We start from the raw sequence: 16,720 nt of genomic DNA on the forward strand, positions 1-16,720 counted from the left end.
CTGCACAGAACAAGAGCTCAGACCACAACAGATTCTAGTAAAACCAACAGTGCAATGAAAATGGTGAATTGGTCTTTATAATCATGCAGCCACTCTCAAACAAATAATCCCAGTCAACTTCTCAACATTTAAAACTATTAATATCAATGAATATATATTTACTGCCATTCCTAATTTCCTCCAAAAAAGTATCTGATTATTCTCTTCAAAATATATTTTAAATGGTGTATTCCAAATCAAAATTCATTTTCAATTATTCTTAGTATAAAACAACTTGCAAACTAAAATTGTTTTCATGTCAATAATGACACTGGAAACTTTGTTATGTAGTTTAACCATATTTCTAAATATTGTTTTGGTTCATTATTGCAGTGAAGCTAAAATTAAAGTCTATTTATTTTCTCTGATATCCTTCCATTAATTTATTCCCTAATAACAATGCCCATGTTGTAATGGGTGACAAACATTAAATAAAATTGAATTTTCATTGCAAGAACTTGTACAAATAATCACATATTATTCAGTTCATTCATTGTCGTTGACTATCAGTTATTTTCATTGTATGATCACGTTAAATTCACTTAAATAATCATAGTAGAATTTTCACCTCTATAGATATGTAAAGTAAATGTCAAATTATTAATATTTCAAGTAAAACCAAATTTACATTTTGCTCTGTTTTATTCCAGGAATGACAGGATGTGTTGAATTATTATGGGAAACAGGAACAAGTGAAGGTGGTGGCTCTCAGACGTGAGGCCTTAAAGCCAAAGGGCCAGGTGGTAGTTACAGTGGGGGGAGGTACCTAGTGCCCCGCTCTCCTCAGAAGGCAGTGAGGATGGTGACACTGACTGGAACGGGTTAGATGACAAAGCGCCCACGTATGGACAGAGGGACGGCAATGGGTGGGATGACCCACTGCCCTATAAGGCCCAGAAGGCCCTCTCTATGGCACCACTGGGCATCAAAGCTCAACTTAAACAGTAGGGAGCAACAAAGGGAACTGACAGAAACCAAACCTGAACCGTTCACCCACTGAATAACAGATGTTGGTGAATGAACACCCAGCCTGATAGAGAAATAGTAATAATGGGCCTTATTGGGACAATATGGATGAATTAGTAGAGGTACACAGTCTCACCGAAGATGATGTATGGACCCTCCCTCGGCCCAAGATGCCCTGACGTGTACAGCAGAAACTGTACCTGCAATGAGAGGATGGGGTGCGAGACGGTTCCCCCCAGTGCACAGCTGATGAGTGCCTCCAGGCATTTACAGATATTACAGGGACACACTGGGGAGGGGACAGGCTGAATGGGCTAAAATAACCCTGGTGTCTCAGGGAACCAAGGGTAATATCGCAGATCATACAGAGAGGAAGCCTGAGGTGTGTAAGGACTATGGGGGATTACCACACCCCAAACTGTGATGATGATATCGGTTTGATGCATTTAAAAGATGACATGGGACCCTATTTAACTGTAATTATAAACATGGGACTCTCAGTGGGAGATAATTCTAACCACATTCTGAATTGGACCATGAGAGCTGAGGCAAACACAGAAACACAGGGGAATAGCTGCAGTACAGGGAGGGTAATCAGACCCACAATGTTACAAGGGAAGCAGGAAAGAGCACATCGACAAGGAATGTAGGCAGAGAGAGGGAGATAGGTGTTCACATTGTGAGTGGCCTGTGTTCATGTAGGTATATGCATAGCCCATGAATATTCATTGACGTGCTGTTAAGGGGCCAACACTTGCATGATTCTAACACCGGAGCATCTTTGTCAGTTACCGATAAGGATTTACCCCTCACCCCCTCAATTACTAAAATGAGAGCAGTCGGAGAGGGAACCTAGGAAGGTGGATGAAGCAAACCTGTCCCGATGTAGACCAGGAGTATGACAAAACGTATTCAGATATGGAGGTGTGACACTCAAGAAGGGACCATTCTGGGAGTTGTTCCTATTTTTTCTAAAATGGCAACTATTGACATCAACACCCGAATTTAAACATGGGGATGCTCCGGCCAGGACTGGGACAGAAAGAAAAGGAGAGGCAAATTCTCTGGAGTAGCTACATTGCAGGGAGACTGGGACAGTCAGAGAATCTGGTGGGTTATAGCTCGGACCCACTCAGCGGTCTGTGTAAATCAAACAAGATAGTGGGTTGTTATCTATCGACTCTGTAGAGATCGAGGGCCCTCTCATTCCCCACACAAATGGGATCTCATCAAAGCTGGGGCTGAAGAGGCAGTAATTGTGACAGTGATAGATTGACAGAAGCTGGAAATAGTCTGGGTCAATACCTGTGGACATTGAATGGCAGAAGAGAATGGTGTTTACTGACTGAGGAGAACAGTCCACCAGGATACTATTACCTCAGGGATCCCGCAATATTCCAGTATATCCCACCGATGTGTGTTTGATGGATTTCGTCACACTGATCTTACCAACACCTCATCACCTCAAGCGGTGAGAAAGAACATATCCAGATATTAGACAGAGTATTGGATCAGGTTAGCCAGGCCAGGCTTAAAATTAACACACAGAGAGTGAAACTGGGAAGGTAGGGAGAGACGGAACGGGGATATCACATTGGGGAGATCAAATCAGGAAGGGAGAGGGAACAGACCCAGCGGGAACAAAAACTATGATTATAAAACTATCCACCCGCACACCGTACAGGGATCAGGCAAACTTTAGGATTGTTTAATTATTGTGGGAATTTTGTGAGGAATTATCCAGAAATAGAGAACCATCATGAGCCCTGGCAGAAGCGCGGACATTAACCAGGGGTGAGGGAGGCAAAATGCACACAGTCAGCATGCCTTTGGTATAGTTCATGACTGGGCTGGGTGAAGGTATATCACCCTGTCTGTGGACCACATTGAGCATGAAGAACAGGTCAGAGAGTTATTGGAAGCAGCTAACTTTCCCAGTGAAGCAGCAATAATGAAGATTAGAGCTCACAGGAAAGTAGAAACTCCACACCAACGGGGTAGTTGGTGAGCATGGGTGAGCATACTTACTGAAACAGTGCAGACATTTGAAGAGGATGCAGTGGCAGTAGCTACAGAAGCGAGAAAGGAAAGTTTAAAGACATTTCCAGAAACAGTCCCATAGCAGGAGAAACAGGAATGGGAAAAGGGTGGGGCAGTAATAGGACATAGGATGATCCAGCAGTGCCACTGTATAAGACAAACATTATTAAAAACATATCATGGGCTGGCCCATATTGAGCAGGATAAAATGTAATATCGAATAATCAACTACAGGGGTGTTCTGGAACAAGAAGGTTTTGTCGAAGGGGTGTAGTCTGTACACAGTGTGAGCCAGGGAAAACAATCAGGATAAAATGGAGGCAGCAGCAGGGACCCAGGGACTCAGGGGAACAATTACAGATGGATTTTACATACACCCCCATCCCAATCCCAGGGAAGGAAATCCTGCTGGGTCTTAATAAACAGGTTTACGCAGAGGGTGGAAGCATTCCCCTGCAGATTCTGACCAAGGGACACATGTTCCAGGAAACGAAGTTAAGCAGCTCTGTGGCCTGTTTGGTACTGAGCAGAAATCCCATCTCACATCCCACCCCCAGAGCTCAGGGACAGTAGAAGGAATGAAGCAGACACTGAAAGCTAGTCTGACTGAGGCCCTGACAGAGACAGGCCGGGATGGGTTAGTGTACTCCCCACAATCCTAATGAAACTGATGTCAACTCCAGCAATGGGAACTGAGCAATCCCCCTTTGAATTAGTGACCGGATGGACTATGCAGCTGCCAGAGGGTATGGTAGTGGGAGGGCAGGAGATGTACAATGGCAAGGATAGGGTGAAACAATTTGTGAAAGAACTGACAAAGCGACTGCAAGAGCTGAGAGGGGAAGTTGCAGACGGACAGATAATCAGAGACTGAGAGTCCTGGGCACAACCCTGTTAAACTGCCTCCTGCTCCCATTGTCTCACTACTTCCCCTCCATATGAGCATAGGTAAGTGAATCCCCCATTCACTGAAAGAAGAACCCTTCTGCCTTAATCTCTTCCCATCAACACATAATCGTGGACAATACGATAATCCGTTTCTGTAATCCATCACACATTATCACAGGACATTGGCATTCATCAAGCTTTGTAAATTCATAATTACCTGCTTTAAACTATGTAATGACAATCACCCATGTGACTGATATGCCTTTGTCTAATTCTTATTAAATATACTGTCTCTGTGGGTAAGGCAGAGATTCATGAAGAAGAGTCTGTACAAGTAGACACTCGGCTACTTTAGAGATGCTTTGAAATTCTTGCCAGCTGTCCAATAATAAAGCCACTGCTGTTGTGCAGAAAACTTGTGTCGTCTGGATTTGTGGAACAAAACAGACATTAACAAGGAAGGATATGAGTGATCTTCAGGGTGTGGAGTACAGACTTACTGGAGTGGTTCACTGATGATGAAAATGCAGTCACTGGATTGATTTGAAGAGATTGCTATTTTCATGGAAGTAAATAAGTTAAATACATTTTTGATAAAGCTGTATAAGATTATAACACACCGAGATATAACAGACAAAAATATCTGTATTCGACAGATGATGGCACAAGAATTAAGATCAGATCTGAGATTTTGAGACAGCAGGAGATGAGCAAGTGTTTCTGCTGACTGTATTGGCTGGAAATATGCAGAACATGCTGCCTATTATGGTGGTGCAGGGAGAGAAGATGAATGATTGATAAAAACAATTAGATCAGATCTGAGGGAAATAAACTTGCAGAGTTTGGGGGACATATGGGGAATGAGAATGTGAGATTCTGCTCCAGAGCGCCAGCTTGGATTTGATGGGCCTCTTTCTGTGCTACAATGCATTTTATTTGGACTTGCTTAACTTGCTCTGGTCACTGATTAAATTGTCATTGAGGTAAATCGGCTCAGTGTTCCTACTCAGACCAATATTGAATTCAAGAGTCGTGAGGTGATGTTGCAGCTGTACAGGACTTTGGTTAGGCCACATTTGGAGTACTGTGTGCAGTTCTGGTCGCCTCACTTTAGGAAAGATGTGGAAGCTTTGGAGAGGGTGCAGAGAAGATTTACCAGGATGTTGCCTGGAATGGAGAGTAGGTCGTACGAGGATAGGTTGAGAGTTCTCGGCCTTTTCTCGTTGGAACGGCGAAGGATGAGGGGTGACTTGATAGAGGTTTATAAGATGATCAGCGGAATAGATTGAGTAGACAGTCAGAAACTTTTTCCCCGGGTACAACAGAGTGTTACAAGGGGACATAAATTTAAGGTGAAGGGTGGAAGGTATAGGGGAGATGTCAGGGGTGGGTTCTTTACCCAGAGAGTGGTGGGGCATGGAATGCGCTGCACGAAGGAGTGGTAGAGTCAGATTCATTGGCGACCTTTAAGCGGCATTTGGATAGGTACATGGATGGGTGCTTAATCTAGGATAGAAGTTCGGCACAACATCGTGGGCCGAAGGGCCTGTTCTGTGCTGTATTGTTCTATGTTCTATGTTCTAATACAGGATGTCCCTCCGCAGCAGGAGATAATGTTTACTGTTTTATACTTGGTTCTGGGGTGGGGGAGGGGAGGGGAGGGGGGGGTGTAACGGTGTGTATAACACTCTGCCAGCATTTATCTGAAATGGCAAAACACCAGTGCAGGCACACTAGGGACCGACTCTGGAAACGTGGGGAATGCCAGAAGGGAATTCTTTACCGATCCCACCTAGAAATTGGCCAAACCCGTCAGACTGGGGAGAAGCTGTTCACCTGCTCTGTGTGAAGGGATTCACTCAGGCATCCATCCTGCTGAGACACCAATGAATTTACTCATAACCACAAGTTGAAGGATCTTTTTCTCTTGTTCACGCTAAGTAATGAACAATGGTTTTGGCAGCTCATAACGTTTTGCACATAGAGATCTTGGCTTTGGAAATGTTCACAACATTGTTGAACATGTACAGATTCACACTGGGTAGAGATTTTTATTTTCCTTTATTCATTCACAGGATGAGGGTGTCGCTGGCCCGGCAGCATTTACTGCCCATCACTAATTGCCCAGAGGGCAGGTAAGAGTCGACCACATTGCTGTGGGTCTGAGGTCACAATGTTGGCCAGACCAGGTAAGGATGGCAGCTTACTTCCTGAAAGGGCATTACTGAACCAGATGGGTTTTTCTGGCAATCGATTAATGGTCATTATTAAACTCTTAAATTCCAGAAATTTTATTAATTGAATTCAAATCCCCCCCATCTGCTGCAGCAGGCTTTGAACCCAGGTCTCCAGAACGTTATCTGGGGCTTTGGATTAACTGTCTCGTGACAATACCACTCGGCCAATCCTTCCCCACATTGCTGTCCACCTGCACAGAGTGAACAGTGGTTTTCTGGTTCATCAGGACAGGGTAATCACACATACGTTTGCTGAATAATTGCAGGAGTTGGATGTTGATGGTCTATTGACATCCATCTCTGAACCATGTATTCTGGGGTTTGTTTCTATTGTCTTGTTATCTTTTGGGGATAAAAACAGTTTCAATTAACTTTCTATTAAATGCATGGCAATCAAGTCGATCCCATAACTCTCAGACAGATTAGTTTCTGTAGAAGGGCTCTCCATCTCCCCGATCTCCTCCATCCTCAACTCCAACAGTACAATAATCTCACAGAGTCTCTTTGTGACTATTAATGAGACAATGTGATCAGCTGCTTCTTTCCCTACTCCTATGTCAAGTTGGTTCTTAATCTCCCCTTGCTGCAGTTATGATCCTGCATCATTGTACAGTGATGCTCGCAATTCATTTCTTGGCCAATCAGTGTTCATGATACTGCATGTAGCTTCTTACATATATGGCTTACAGTGCAAGAGTTTAGCCCTTTCCTTCCACCAACAGCAGTAGAATTGTACTCCAACAAAACTTACAGAATCACGGCCCAGCATATTCCCCAACTTGCCTCTTACCATCAAACCAGAGGATCAATCCTCATTCAACTGAGAGAATTCAGGAGGGCATGTCAGTAACAGCAGCATGAATACCTAAAAATGAGGTGTTAACCTGATGAAGTTACCAAAGAGGACTACTTGTGTTCCAAGCAGCATAAGCAGAAAGTGATAGACAGGCAAAGCAATCCAGGAAACAACAGAACAGATCTAAAATCTGCAGTCCAGCCACATCCAGTTGTGAATGAAGTCAGAGCACACCTGGAGTTCTGAGGACAGTTCTCTTCAAGATATTGACCAACAAGAATGTCAGACTGGATTAATTACCATAAAACTCAAGTCCATTTGATATTCATATATTTACAATCAGTGTTCAATTCACCAAATGTAGCTGAAGGTAAAGATAATCTTCAAGTGATTGTAACAGTGGGGACATCTGAATACTTGATCAGCAACTTAAAGCCTGTTGTGTTTAGATAGTAATAATTTTAAAGAGATTTTAAAAAGTACGGTGGCTGGAGTATAATGGGTAGCTGATAATCTTGTTTTAATCTGAAGTTAATTTAGGATTAATTAACAAATAATCACATGGTATGGAATCCCAGCCCCATGGAGTGCACATCCAGTTCCATGTGGGAAAACCAGGACACTTCTTGTCTGAGCGACAACCACAAGAACACGGAGGTGACATGGGAAATGTCAGGAACACTTGTTTGACTGCAGTTTAAGTACTGCACATACTTCTGATCCCCACATTCCAGGGTTGATGTGATCACACCAGAGAGGGTACAGAGGAGATTGATCAGAATGTTTCTACAATTGGAAAATTTGTGCTCTGAGAAAAAATTGGATAGGCTGGGGATGATTTCCGAGGAGGATGAGCTGAGATTTAATTGAAGTGATAAAATGCTGAGGAATCCAGATCGAGTGGATAGGAAGGAGCTATTCATTAACTGAGAGGTCAGAAACTGGAGGATTTAGATTGAAACTAATTCCCAGAAAGAAGGGAGGGACGAATTCATTTCACTTGGAGATGGAGGGGAGCAGGAACTCATTGATGGGGTGGCAGAGGCAGTAACCAGCATCACATTAGAATAAAAGGACATGGATGTAACTGAGATGCTGGAACATGCAGAGCTGTGGACTAAAGTCTGCAGAATGGGATCATTGTGATTTATTTAACATTTCTCCAGAATATTAAACTCAAGTCCAATTTGAGAATTTATGAACATCATCCGACCTGAATTCCAAATGTCAGAATAAATTTATCAGAAAGTTACAGCACAGATCGAGGCCACTTGGCCTATCCTGCATGTGTTGGCTGTAATAGAATGACCCAGGCTTTACAGCGTTCTGTACTCACCAACGAGAGCAGCAATTTCAGACTGTGTACTCTGCCCTCTATGTTGTTATAATCTGTTTTTTAAATATATTTATTTGACAGCTTGTTTCCTTGTTTCTTTCCAAGCCCTAACTCCATTCGCTGTGGCCTTGAGGGACTACCATTTCTACTGTTTAATCTCTCCTGCCTTCCCCCATGTGACAGACTGTCTTTTTATCCTTGTCTCACCCCCACCTTGCTCACAACTCATTACATTTCTGATGGTTCCCAGACCTCTGTGACTTCACTGCGCCCCCTGGGTCAGTGGCACGAGTTTTGAATTCTCTTCCTCATGAGATAATTGGAAATCTTTCTGGCTGCAGTTTCCCCAGATTTTATTTTGAAAAAAAAGAGGATTAGCGTCAGAGACATGTATTTGTGAGCCTTCATCCACAATCCTGAGCACTTAGACATAATATGTGACCCTCCCACAGATGTGCCGGTTTGATGGATTGGCCGTGCTAACGTGGCCTGTAGTGCGTAGGTTAGGTGGGTTGGGTTAGCCATGCTAAATGTGGGGTTATGGAGGTAGGGTGGGACAGCAGTTCATTGCAGACTCGATGGACTGGATAGTCTCTTTGTGCGCCTAAGGGATTCTGTAATTCTAACTAGTTGTGATTGTTGTAACATTTTCCTAAATCCAGGTTCATTCAACTCAGGTACACATGCTGCCTTTTGTGTTTCTGTGGGTGCTCACTCAATCCTTTCCTTCTGTTTAACATCAATTTCACACTGTATGTGAGGGTGGGAAAGAATGTGTAAATATAAATACTCCAACCGAAACCCCTCACAAGTCAGGAACTGTTTCTGCTACTAGCATCACTCACAACAGGAAAATAAAGGTTCAGTCACAACTCTGACAGAAACACAGAGGTTATAATCACCAGGAAAGGCTTAACAGCTTAAAACTTTTAAGAAAAGAGAAGGCTGAGAGGCAACCTGGTACAAGTAGGAAGCTTTGTGTCTGTGTTTCAGAGATTGAAGTTGAAATCATTGGGTTGGAAGCATGTTTCATTGCCCCGGGTCATCAAAGGCGCTATCTAAATGTGCATCTTTCTTTCTGCCTATCTGTCTGAGTCAACAATCAGATGGATAGATCATTGTCTGAGTGTTTTCCCAAATCCCTGATTGTGGGGGGAGGCAGATTCAATCTCAGGTGCCAGCTGCCTCTAGTCCACCCACATGGGCATGTTGAAGAGCATGACAGGAGAATGGGTTTAAACTGAGAGTGAAATAGGAAGAAGGAAATAAACGGGATTTTTGGATCCCACGGGATAACGCTCCAGGATGAGTCCTTGTGGGCATTCCCGCAGTAACACGAGACAGCATCCCATGATGAGAGTTAAATCCGGGTGGCAGTAGAGGGAGCCACTGAACATGAGCAGGAGGTTTGTTCAGTCAGTAACAGTGTGTTAGACATGGAGGTGAAGTGAGCAGTGAGGGGAAATGTTACCACAAGCTGCAGATGGATAACTTTCATTGGAACAGGAGGAGGCCATTCAGCCCTTCAACCCTGCTCTGCCATTCAATAGATCATGGCTGATTTGTGGCCTAAGTTGCAATGTTCAAAACTCTCCAAACTCATCAATAAACTCCTCTGCAACAGACAAGATCAATATTCAAACACGAAACATCTGCAAATGCTGGGAAATCAGGAACAAAAACAGAAATTGCTGGAAAAATTCAGCAGATCTGGTAGCATCTGTGGAGAGTGAACCTTTGGGTCCAGTGACCGGTCAGGTGACCACCTGCAGCTGACCATTCTGCCTTTTCTGTAACACTCTCTGGAACGGATTCTGGTGCGAGAGGAATGAGACTGTCAATAACAACTGAGAAAATAGGAAGATGTGGTCAATCAGAATAAAACACATTTTGGTCTTTCACTTTTAATTCAACTGCAAAGATTATTCATTATCATTTCAGAAATAAGATAGTAGGCCAGAAATCAACTCTTCATGTCATTGGGTCTGGGAAACTGTATTAACTCTGACCTGGTCCAGTCTACGTATGAAACTAGACACTGAATAACATGGTTGACTCTGAACCATCTCCTGGGCAGTTAGAATGGATGACAAATGCTGTCCCAGCAAGTGATGCCATGATCCCATGAACAAACAAAACAAATCCAATCGCTGTGGTTACTTGTGAACTCGCCGGTGTTATTAGAATCGGACGAATGGGAAGGTTTATGGGGTAAAGGGAGAATAATAGCATTCAGTGAGGTGATCCTTTGGAGAGCTGATGAGGCAATCAGCCTCCTTTTGCACAGTAACAATTCTGTGAATATTTCATTCTGAGCCCTCTAAGGAAATATCCGGGCAGGGTTTGTAAAGAGGTCAGATTGAATGAGTGTCTCGGTGAGCACAAGTGAGACACAGGTACAGAGAGGTTTTGGGATGGATTAAATTATATTTTATACATTTGCATAGTCATCAACATTACAGCAGTTAAAACTGGGAGTGTAATTAGAGCAGCAAATAAATATTAAACTTTTATGCAGCTAAAGGGGATGCTGGGTGAAGATACCGTAGTTAGTGCTTATTTTATTCCAGGCACACCAGCCAGAGAGCACATCCTTCCTGTATCTATCCTCTCAAGCTCTTTAAGATTTTTGTTCATTTGAAGTGTTTCATGTTTAGATACTCCAGAGAAGACAGCTTCAAACTCCTCAATCTCTCCTGTCAGGGCAATGCTGCTGTTAGAATTCAATTCACTGGTGCATGTTACTGACTGCTTCATGGACTGGAACTGACAATTGAGACTGAAAGGTTACTGTGTAAAATATCTTCAATGGTATTACCAGACGTGAGTGGTTTTAGGAAAATGACCTTGGCTTACGGGCATTGAGTGTCAGAGCACTTCCTGTTGTGGGGCATCCTGTTTAGATTCAATCTGTTGATAACTATTAGAACTGACTTGCACTGGCTCCGTCAAAGTGGTCAGAGCATTATGGCTGTCATCGAAGCTGGTAACAAACTTCCCATGGATTAAAAATCATAAATGATAGAGTAGGTACGAGGTCTGATGGCACTGTTGGAGTATTGATGTTGTTGTTAATCACATTGACTCGGCTGGAGTTGACTGAATTTATATTGTCTCTTTCTGCATCTCAGGATGTCTCTCTGGGCAATAAGTCTCCACAAACAGCAACGTGACAATGAGCAGGGATCATCTGTTTTGATTTAAAATGTGATTATAGCACTGCTGCTTCACAGCACCAGGTACAAGGTTGGAGTCCAGCCTTGGTCAACAGTCTGTTTGGAGTTTGCACATTCCCCTAAGATTGTGTGGGCCCCCTCCAGGTGCTCTGGTTTCCTCGCACAGTTCAAATATTTGTGGGTTAGGTGTAGCAGTTGTGCGAAATTGTCCACAGTGTCCAGGATTGTGCAGACTCAGTGGATCAGCCATGGGAAATGCAGTGTCAAAAGGATGGAGTGCTCCAGGTGGGATGCTCTTTGGAGTTGGTGGGGTTTGATGGACCAATTCTCTCCTGCCACACTGTTGGGATTCTATTCTATGATTGAGGATAAAGCAGGGTGTCCTTGGAGAAGGAGCATGTGGTATGTATCAATGCTCTCGATGCCTTCAGACAGAGGTGGGCATCGCAGGGGATACAGTGCTTTATCTCCACTGCTGCCATCTCACCCCTAACTCTACTTTGATTTGGTCCCTTCCCACTCTGTCATTTGTAATAGCTTGCTTTGCCCGTAATGGGCTTTGTGTGTAAATATTCGATTGGTTACACGGGTGGTTTACTGCTGGTGATTATATATTAACAAAAACCCAAAATGGCGTAATGATGAAAGTGGGAAGGTTGCTCAGCTGTGTGAGATAACACTTCTGGGTAGGAGAAATGGGGGGAAAAAGAACACTTCACAGCTCACAGAAGGAGAACTGAAAAACAGTTAAATCAAACCAAAGGTTCAGACAGGGAGGGAATATTTCCCTGGAGTTTGAGTAACTGGAAAGTGATGGTGTCTGGGAATAGACAGGATTTTGTTTTACAGGGCGTTTGAAATTTTTAAAAACTGTTATATTCAGATAGTTTCATTTCTTTTCTTTTAGTTTTATTTATTGTGGAATAAATAGCTACAATATTTTAAAACCAAATTCACAAACCTTGTGTTAAAGATAAATATTAAATAAAATCCATCAAACCATCCCTCACTGAAAACTGATGTGGAAGTGCAATCTCCTGGAGAATTCCTGCCCCCTTCTTCCTACCCAGGCTCCATGACTATATACATACCTAGGAGATCGCAGCAGGAGACCATTCAGCCTTTCAATCCTGCTCCACCATTCAAGGGGAAACAGCTGACCATCCAGCTCAGTCTCCTGTTCCTGCTGTGTTCCAATCCCCTTTCATGACTTTACCTCGAAGAACTATATCTAAGTCCTCCTTTGGCTTCACTGCCTTTTGTTCCAGTGATGTTGCTGTGTTACTGTGTGGGTGTAGGCAGGGGTAATGTGATGGTGCTGCCTCCTGGAGGATGCACTCAGCATCCCTCATCATCCTGCAGTAACATCAACTGGGTTTCAGCAACTAGGGATAGAAACCGTTTCCAGGATATGGGCATCAGTGGCTCAGCCAGCATTTATTCCCCATCTCTCGTTACCATTGAGAAGATGGTCGTGAGCTGCTGTCTTGTACAATTCACAGTCCATTTGGCGCAGATAGACCGACAATGCTGGGAGGGAGAGTGTTACAGGATTTTGGCCGAGTGATTCTCCATCTTTGATTCTTCAAATTCTGATTAACTTTATCAGGATCGGCACCTGATGTTGATATTTCAGTCTGCAAATCTTCACCATCTAGCACCCTGTATAAAGGAACATGCACAGATGAGAAACTCAGAACAGACTAATCTAGTTTCTCTGGAATATCTTTTTCCCCTTTCTTCCCCCAAAGCTGTAAACCTCCAGCCCACTTACTCTCTCTCACCATTCTGACTCTACTACCCCCTAATGTACACCCTCCACATTCTCATGGAGTTGTTGATAAACAGGTCTATGCCACCACATCCCGTCCCTGGTTAGACTCTGCACCCTTTCTGGGTTCACTTCCTTTCCCTTCAGTTGCTGCAAGTCAATAATGTAACAGCAGAATGAAACAAAAGGAAACAGACAGGGAGGTGGCAGATCCTGGACAGAAGAGGAACCTTCAGTCTGGGAGAATGGGTCACATCCTTCTTTGTTTCTCATTGGTCGATTCCAGTGTTATGACAAGTTGGGAATGTAACTTGGTCCCATGTGGGTGTGGTGACACTTTGACCCTCCAACAGATCAATACTACAAGCAAATACGTTCCTCCTCCAGACAATCACAGTGTGAAATACTTTCCACTACTTACCCCAAAGCACACGCTCCAAAACACACCCACATTCTGTATGTGTGCAGTGCCAGGTTCACCACAAACGTGCGCTCCCTGCCACAGAATTTGGGAGTTGCAGTCCTCATGCAGCCACTGGAGCCCTGTCTCTGGAACGTGAATGAAAAGTGTTGGATGGAGGATGTTGTGTATCGGATCCCCATTCAGACACACGGGACATGTGGGCTGTCACTGGGATTTACTGAGACATCCGCTTGGACAACCTGATTTCTGACGTAGGGAACATAGATTCAGCCAATTGGGGGATAGGGAGGTTAATAAGGCGCAGTAGGTTTGAAGCAGAGGTGGCTCAGTGGCTAGCACTGCTGCCTCACAGCGTCAGGGACCTTAGGCGATTGTGCGGAGTTTACACATTCTCCCCATGTCTGCATGGTTTCGTGCAGTTCACCAGTTTCCTCACACAGTCCAAAGATGTGCAGGTTAGATGGATTGCCCATGCTAAATTGTTGATAGCGTCCATGCACGTGCAGGTTAGACAATTAGCCATGGGAAATGGAATGTTACAGGGAACGAGTGGGTCTGAATGGGATGTTCATTGTAGGGTTGGTGTGGACTCAATGGATGAATACCCTGTTTCTGCACTATAGGGACTCTATTCTATTCTCATGAGGAAGAATGTACTTGTCAAAATGTGTTGTGAATCTGTGGAATTCCCTATTCAAAATGCAGTGGATGCCAGGGCAATGAGCCAATTATAATGAAGAGATACAGATTTTTAATTTGCAATGAGTTGAAACGTGAGAGAGAGCAGGCGGGAAAATCCAGCTGAGACCGAGGTGAGCTCAATCATCACTGTATTACATGGTGGGGCTGGTTCTCCTGTGCCCAGTGCTTATCTTCTTACGGTAATAACTGGAAAGCTGAATCCAAAACTCACCACCTTCACCAAAGGAGATTTTCGGAAAATGACAGATAGTCAGGTGGATTAGCATTCCAAGCTTAGATCGTGAGGAAGTGTGTAGGAGATAATGATTTTGCAATTTTAAACTGATGGGAGAGAGTGATTTATGGTTTTAGATTGTGTCATACATTCGCAGCGTCCAGAATACTCTGTTGTGAATATCTATCCTGTACTTTATTACAAAGCCAAGGTCTCTGACAATGAAAACCAAAACACCCAGGAAACATCACCTCCCCTCGTAATCGGATAAAAGAATTCTGAGAAGTCTGGTTGAACTTAGAACACAGATGGAAAGCTGGAAGATTAGATCCACTCCCAAGATCCAGTGCTTAAACAAAAGGAGACTACAATAGGATGAGGCAGGAGTTGGCTAATGTAGATTGAAAACAAAGACTTTATGGTGGGAAAGTTGACGGACAGTGCGGGAATATCAAAACATTTTTTTTAAATGCTCAGCAAAAGTATATATCAGGGAAAAGGAAGGACTGTAGGAAAAGGAATAATCTGCCGGGGGTGTCTGAGGAAATAAGGGAGTCTATCAAACTGAAATAGAATGCACACAGATTGGCAAAGACCAAGGAGATTAGAAAAACTTTAAAGATCAATACAAAGCTAGATGGGATTGGGGGAGAACAGTGATGAATAACTATCCCCAGGGCCAGAATATCAGTTCACACTGCTAGAGGGGAACCTATTGTGTGGGGAACATATTGCCTCTGTAATTGTTGAAGCACTTAACTGTTACCATAGAGATAATCCTGATTAAATTAAAAATCACAGCACACTCCAAAAGCTTGTACTCCCAAATAATCCTGTCGGACTATAACCTGGTGATGTGTGGTTTTTAACCTTGTCCACCCCACCACCGGCTCCTCCACATCAGAATCCTGATAGATACCCCACTGAAACTGAAGTGCCTGTCAGATACTTGAGGGAGCCATGGGGGCGTGGGGGACGGGTGTGTGGTTTAACCACAAAGTGCTGAACTGAACTAGACTTTCTAACTGCCGTTGCCATGGAGATAATACTGAGAGACAGTCTCTATTCAAAGTCCCAAACCACAAAGGTATAAGAATGGGAGCGGCACATCGGACAGGCGGGGGGTTACCTGATGCTGCCTGGAGGTGTTCTGCATGTACACTATCCATGTAACTGCCGTGTCTCATCAATAAAGACTCAAAGAAGACCTCTCAGAGTTCTGTGCCTGGTTATTCCTATCCAGCAGGGTTCAGGAATATGAGCACACAGCAGTCAGTCTTCATAGTGGAGGATACGAAGAACATGCCAGTAATTGATAAGGAGACTAAGGAAGGTGAGAATCTAGATAATAACCATTATCACGAAAGAGTTAGAGCTGGACAAGTTAATGGAGCTAAAGGTAGACAAGTCTCATTGCCCTGATGGAATACATCCCAGGATACCAACAGAGTTAATCGGAGAAATAGCAAATGCACTTAGAGTCATAGCATCCTGCAGCAGAGACAGGCCCTTTGGCCCAAACTAGCCCATGCCGACCAGAATGTCCATCCACGCTGTCCATCCTGCACTTGGCCCATTTGGTTCTGACCCTTTCCTATCCATGTATTTGTCCAAATATCTTTTACCTGTTGTGAGTGTTCCTGCCTGAACCACTTCCACTGCCAGCTCATTCCATATACATACCACCCTCTGTGTAAAACAGTTGCTCCTCAGCTTCCCTTTTATTCTTTCTCCTCTAATCTTAAACTGATCCAATCAAGCCGTCCAATCCTTGAGTTCCTGGGAAAAAGACTGAGTGCATTCACCTTATCCATGGCCTCTCATGGTCTTATACACTTCTAAAAAAGAACCCCCTCAGTTTCCTCTGCTCTGAACATAAAATCCTCACTTGTCCAACCTCTCCCTATAACTCAGACCCCTGAGACCTGGCAACATCCTTGTAAATTGTTCTGCACTTTTTACAGTTTAATAACTGAAACCTACATTACATTCATCATATTTCCAGTGTTTCCCCACGGCACTGGAACCGACGTGACAATGCCAATCGATTACAATCCATGACCGAGAATGAACTCCTTTACAACAATCCCGTTGTTTCTGATTTACATCTTCCACAGTTCCTTTGGTTTTA

General features: G+C 43.6%; 1 long non-coding RNA gene across 3 annotated transcripts in view; it reads right to left on the reverse strand.

Moving 5' to 3' along the window:
* Positions 1–16,720, reverse strand: part of LOC140483956 (uncharacterized) — a 55,233-nt gene that overhangs the window by 9,907 nt on the left and 28,606 nt on the right. For 2 of the 3 annotated variants that reach the window (XR_011962090.1, XR_011962091.1), the window contains 2 exons: positions 13,671–13,798; positions 10,718–13,140 (listed from right to left, as the gene is read on the reverse strand). This is a non-coding gene — a long non-coding RNA (uncharacterized lncRNA). Of the gene's footprint in view, positions 1–10,717; positions 13,141–13,670; positions 13,799–16,720 lie in introns of those variants that run through there. The other variant, XR_011962092.1, reaches the window with a different exon arrangement.

Source organism: Chiloscyllium punctatum, chromosome 12 (assembly GCF_047496795.1).
Source record: "Chiloscyllium punctatum isolate Juve2018m chromosome 12, sChiPun1.3, whole genome shotgun sequence".
Classification (NCBI taxonomy): domain Eukaryota; kingdom Metazoa; phylum Chordata; class Chondrichthyes; order Orectolobiformes; family Hemiscylliidae; genus Chiloscyllium; species Chiloscyllium punctatum.